We start from the raw sequence: 6,664 nt of genomic DNA, 5'->3' as shown, positions 1-6,664 counted from the left end.
TGATGGGAAATTTTGCACTCCCCCCACCCAACACTTATTCTAATTTTTCCCAGGTCGATATGATCTCATCAAGCACTTTAGAATCATATGATCCTTGGATTGTGACTTCATAATCTGATTTGATCGCATATGGTGACCAAATTCCTCTAAGCCCATTGGAACTAGTTTATCAGGTCATTCAATAGTTTTCAAAACCACTCCCCATTGAAAATGATCGAGTGAATGTGACCATTGATGAGTATTCTCAATCCTATTGTCTGGAACTAATATAATTCCCTGATCCTTTCGATAATTTGTTTCCAACAAATGAAAGTATCATGGAAGTTATGAATTTAGATGAAATTCCTTGGGACGACTATCATCATCATTCCTCTTTTCTTCCCAACTTTGAAAAGATTGAGAACAAATTTTCCACAATGTTTTCACTTGAGATTGTAGATGGCCCTGAATGTCCTATATCGATTCTTGAATCTAAATATGAGAAGAATTTAGAAAATATATCACCAATAATTCTGCTTCATATCTCAATGAAACCTAGAATTATAGAGAACATTCACATAGGTGCCTCATGTTCACTTGATGAATTTCAGACTTACAAGGACCTATTCCAAGAATTATGTGAAATTTTTTCCTAGTCTTATGAGGAAATGCCAGGAATGGACCCGAGTATTGTAATTCATAAAATTAATACCTACCTAGATGCTAATTCTATTAGATAGAGATTACATCCAATGCATCCGAAAAAGTTGACGTTATCAAAGCCAAAGTTGAAAATTTCTAAAAGAAGGATTTATTGATTGTATTCCCTTTACTAATTGGGTTTCTAATATTGTTCATGTTAACAAGAAGAAATGGACAATTAGAGTATGCATCAATTATAGATAAATTAATATATCTTGTCCTAAAGACAACTCTCTTACTCCCTATATCAATAAAATAATTGATGATTATGCTAGCAATGAGATTTTTTCTTTTATGGAAGGATTTTCTCGATATAATCAAATTAACATACTCCCTGAGGATCAACATAAAACCACATTCATTTTTCCATGGGGAAATTTTGATTATAAAAAACTTCCATTTGGATTGAAGAATGTTGGTTCCACCTTTTAACTGGCTATGTCTTATGCCTTTCATGACATAAAGAATATTGTAAAACCATATTTCGATGGTCTACCAGCCCATTCATTGAAATGTGAAGATCATCAAGTTCATCTACGAGCAATCTTCATCAGATGTCGACATTATAATATACGCTTAAATCCTCACAAATGTGTCTTTTCTATAAATCAGCTTGTTTACTAGGATTTGTCGTGTCAAAAGAAGGCATTTGTGTTGACCCCCTTAAGGTAGAGGCTATTTTGAATTTTCCTCCTCCTTCCAATTTATGCCAACGCCAAATTTTGCAAGGGAAAGGATACTTTTTATGTCAATTCATTCCTAATAATGCAGATATAACTAAAGCTTTTACTCAAATTTTGAAAAAAGACATCTCTTTTAAATGGGATGAAACTGCTCAAAAGGATTTCAATGCACTTAAGCATGACTTGACTCACACACCTTTGTTGCATCTGCCTAATTATCACCAGTATTACTTTTTGTATTTAGCTGCATCTGATGTTATCATTGTTATGGTATTAGTTTAAGAGGATGAATTAAACAAAGAACTTGTGATTTATTGTTTAAGTAGGAATCTGTTGACGTTGTAGGACCCACCAACATTCAGAGGGATCTCCCCAGTAAGAAGTCACAACTAGACCTCAGACTGTTTGGAGTAGGAGTCCCAGTGGTGGGTGGTAATTTAGTGCCTTGACCGTGGTAACACACAGAGGTATGTATAATGACTTTGTTGGAAGAAAGTGTGTGACCTTGTAGTGAGTCAAGGGAGATGAATGGGGGTTCTAACACACATAGGGGAAAAGGAAGTGTGTCCCTTAGAACCATGTAATAGTACGCAACCTAAAAGGAACACACGAGTGGAATGACATCACGAGCTAGAAGTGGAATAGTCCAAAAACCAAAGTGACGAGTTAATCCAACAACACACCTTCAACAAGATTCATACTATTGCATACAAAATAGTTCATAAGAAAATGTGTAAGTTGAAATAACATACATTGCTCAAGTAACTAGAATAGTCGAACTACAATAACAACATACACCACTGATAGCCACTAGCCCTAATAGTGGAACATTACAGTCAACATCGCCTACTCCTCCAAAGGAGTGTACTCCCTCTATGTTGTGGAGAAGCCAAGGCTCGTCAAAATACTCCCAAGCCTTCTCTAAGCCTAAGCCTAGCCAAAAGCTTGGCTCCCAAAAGTTAGTACTATGAGTTATGAGGTTCTATATATAACAAAGGGTGGTGTGACACTTAACATTCCCCTTTGACTCTTTGACCACCTTCATGACTTTTCAACTCCTTTACAAATAACGCATTACATTACATAGTGACTATTCACATTCCACTGATGACACTTGGAATTTCACTTACAATGTATTTACAAATAATATGCAATTTACACATATACCCATGTGGGACAAAATAGGCTTGAGTCAGCCTAACAAGACAAACACCATTACTGAGAAGCTTGGGGAAAGAATAACTCGACAATGTCCTCTTGATGGTGTTTGGTGACAAACTGATACCGAGCATGGTACTACTATATGGTGTCCCCACACTGCTTGGTGATGTATTTCTAGAAACAGACTCTTGCCTCCATGGCTTCTAGGTATATGGTCATGGAAACTTTGTCCAAATCATCTTGAAGCATGAACAACATTATCTTGAGTATGGCTGGACCATCGATGTACTTCTACATGTTTTCTGCGCTCAGTTGCAAGTCACCACTGGTGGCCTCCTGCACCACCTGCTCCATGTACCTATCGACCTCCAGCTGAACTTCGTTCTTCTCAATGGCTTCAGCGAGGTAATTGATTGAAGGGATCTCATGTTTCCTCACCATAACATCCAGACTCTTAAACAACCATGCATAAGAAGCCTCAATGCTAATGATGAGAGGAAGGAGTAGCTCATAGTTCCTAATCAATATCCGGATCCATGCTTTTTCTAGCTCTACCTATAGCTTCATTATCTTGTGCAAGTAAAGTGGGGCTCCCTTGTATTTCATTGTCCATTCTTGTATGTGTGTAATACTAGCATGTATGTCTTTGAGAGTTTGGGAAATCTTCATGCACTGCTACTGAAAACCATGTAGATGGAAAACTACCTTGTGCACAGTGACAAATCTATCATAAATTTTCTACATGGTGGTCTCAAGAGTTGATACTTCATCAAGTATCACGTTCCTCGTCTCTACCATAGCGAATCCTGCAGATTTTTCTACCCTCTACCTGGCCTCTTGTAAGTCCTTTTCCATCTGATCATTCTCTGCTAACAAGAACTTGACACTTGAGCTTGTGGCTTCTGAAAAATCCTTAAAGGCATTGGCCATGGTAGCTGGATGTTTTCTAACATCTGACACAATCAACCTTTCCTCCATATGTGTAGGTGATGCATGATCATCTGGGAAATGATTTCTCCATGCATGTACAATCCTATGTTGCAACTCATTAATTGACAGATTGTACACATCCATCAATGGATCTTCATCAATGAGAATAAACTCTCCTTGGTCGCTCAGGACTAGTTCTGATTCTAGAGGTGGTGGAGACTGCGAGGTGACCTTGGATGCTCTCGGCATGAGGTTGGTATCTTGGTCCTGTAGCTCTTGTTCCAACTTCGTGTCCATCTCTTCAACCGTTTGCTCATTCTGCTAAGAAAGTTCCTGATCCTGCAGTTGCTCACCCTCTTTTCATATGGTGGATCTTCTGACTCCTCAACTTGTATGAGCATAGTTTGCTCTGTCATCACGCCTTGCCTTTCTTCGTGTTCCTATTTCTTCTTCTCTTCCTTCTCTCTCCTTCTTAGCTTCTCCTCTTCTTTCATATTCTTCTATGTTCCTGCAATTACCTTTATGCATCCTCCAACCTTTTCTTCTCTCTCTTCCTTTGTTCTACACTCTTTATGCGATGTTTCCTCTTCTCCTCCACTACCAAAGTTTCTTTCTCCATGAGAGGATCTTCTCTGAAATTGTAGTTTAGCTCAGCTTGTGGGTTCTCGCAATCTTCCTCTTGCCTTTGTCTTGTGTCGGTTCACTACTCACTATTGATGTTGTTGTTGCTTCCTACAGTGCTTCTTCTTGCAGAGAAGCTTTCCATTCTATAGCCATGCTGACCGGTTCATTGAGCTTGGAGGAGTTGTAACAGTACCTCCAAGGATCTTGCTCTGCCCAATGAAATGTCTCATTGATCCATGAATAATATACCTTCGCATAGTGGTTCTTTAAAATACAATGGGGATCGTACAGATTGTATTCCTTGGTGATGAAATAAAAAAAATCTAAGTCCTTGGCCTCAACTTCTACATCCTTCAAGCTATTGATATCGTACAATGCAGTCCACAAAGGAAGAGAAGTCCATAGTGCCTTCTTCCTCCTGTGCAGTCTTACTGATAACCCCGTGGATATGTGACATGAAACCTCTTGCATGACCAACTTATCCATGGCAAACCTTGGTAGCACATCTAGAGGCTTCTCTCCACCAAACATCCTAATGAAGGTGCCACTGGGTGAGGCATATCAATCTGCAATGTTAAGTAATGCCTCCATCACTTCTTGGGACATCCAAGGTGGATCCTGCTCAAATATCAACTTGTAAACTGGGATGATGAAATGGGCAGATAGCCTCTCCAAGTCTCTTCGGTAGTTGCACTTGGAAAGTAACTTGCAATAAATATTCACAGTTGTCTCTGATAGTGTCCATGTCTAACCCATGCCAGGAAATAGATGTTGGATACATATTGCATCAACTAGGTATGCGGACATAGAAAATCTCACTTGCTCATCGGTTGGAGGATTCTGGGCATTAGTCACATGCACTTTCAACTGAAGAGAAAATCGATCTGACAAGTTGAATGGCCTTTCTTTCATTTTCTAGTTGGCCCAACACAACCACCCAATTCTACGATAAGGTATTTGTGCTCTCTTGATCATACAATTGGCATGAAAAGATGATCAAGAGTTGGTAGGCCTTTCTGAGTGACTTAGTCTTTGTTGGGTCTCCATTTTGTCCTATTTTTTTATTTATTTCTCTCATGCTGTCGATTGGCTAATTGATTATTTTTTTTTTGAAGAGTATTTGTTACTTCTTTGTTTTAACAAGATTAAAATAGCATTAATGTGAGTTCAATTAAGGCTTGTATTTTGCAGGATTAAAGCTGGATTATTATACTTTGGGATGTGCCTGCACCAGTGTATTCACATGCCTGCACCAATGCACTTACCTGCCTACACCATGCATTGGGATTCCTACACTAGTTACAGTGGGCTTCCTGCACTATGAAGGATTCCTGAACTCATTCACATTCCTGCACTATGAGTCCAATGATTAGACATTGTTTCTCTTAATTGCTTCACCAGAACACCCTTTATTTTATTAAATTTTATTTTATCATGGATGGTATCTTTAGTGATGAAGTGATTTGGGCAGATGTTAGGGTATCTTTTCATCCACGAGGCTTTGGATTGATGGTGAATGGACGCACTGTTAAGTCACTCCTTGCGATAGGTCACTAGTTCAAATCCCCCGTGGGTGCTTACCTACCAAAAAAAAGATGAAGTGATTTGGGCAGTAATATATTTGAGTAATGTTAGCTTGAAGTTGGTGTTACTACATATGGGCGCATGATATCTCTTCACATGAGGCCTGAGTATACTAGAGCAATGCTTCTAGGATGGTAAGGCATTAATCAAAATACCGGCATTTAGATCTTTCCAAAAATGTCAGAAACTAAGGTTGATAGTGAAGGGGGGGTCTGCAGCAACTGAGCCGCCTGATGATAATAATTTCATGGAAGTACTATAAGCATATAGCACACAAAATGGGATCAGAACATCTTGCAAAGATGCTTTCAAAGCACCTTGAAACTATAATTAAGTCACGCATCCCAGTCCTTTAGTCACTTATCAACAAATCTATTGCTGATATCGAAGCAAAGTTGAGTTGACTTGGAAAGCCGATTGCTTCTGATGCTGGAGGACAATTGTATGTCATTTTTGAGATTTGTAAACCTTTCGACCAAATATTAAAAGGTCACCTTGATGGAATGCGTCCAGGTGGTGATAGAATTTACAATGTCTTTGATAATAAACTTCCTGCAGCTCTTAGAAGGCTATCGTCTAAGAAGCACCTTTCAATGGAAATGTGAGGAAGCACATTACAGAGGCAGATAGCTATCAACCTCATTTGATAGCCCCTAAGCAAGGATACAGACATTTGATTGAAACTTCCTTGAGCACTATCAAAGGTCTTGCTGAGGCCACTATTTATGTGATATATTATGTACTCCAAGATAATGCTCATAAAGCATTGACTAGGACAACAAAACTCAAGCAATAGCCATCTCTTCGCATTGAGGTTGGAAATGTAGCCATTAATGGCCTTGAAAAAATACGAGATGAGAGCTGGAAATCAATAGCGAAACTTATGGAGATGAAATGCAGTTACTTGACTATTGATTTTTTCCGTAAACTCCCTCAAGCTCTAGAGAAGGGTGGAAATCCATCAGAATCGGTATTTGTTCGATATAATGAGAGTTAGCTTC

The sequence above is a fragment of the Pinus tabuliformis genome, chromosome 7 (assembly GCF_031772625.1).
Source record: "Pinus tabuliformis cultivar Carrire ecotype Pingquan chromosome 7, CPIR1, whole genome shotgun sequence".
Taxonomy (NCBI): domain Eukaryota; kingdom Viridiplantae; phylum Streptophyta; class Pinopsida; order Pinales; family Pinaceae; genus Pinus; species Pinus tabuliformis.
This window is presented reverse-complemented; position numbering follows the sequence as displayed.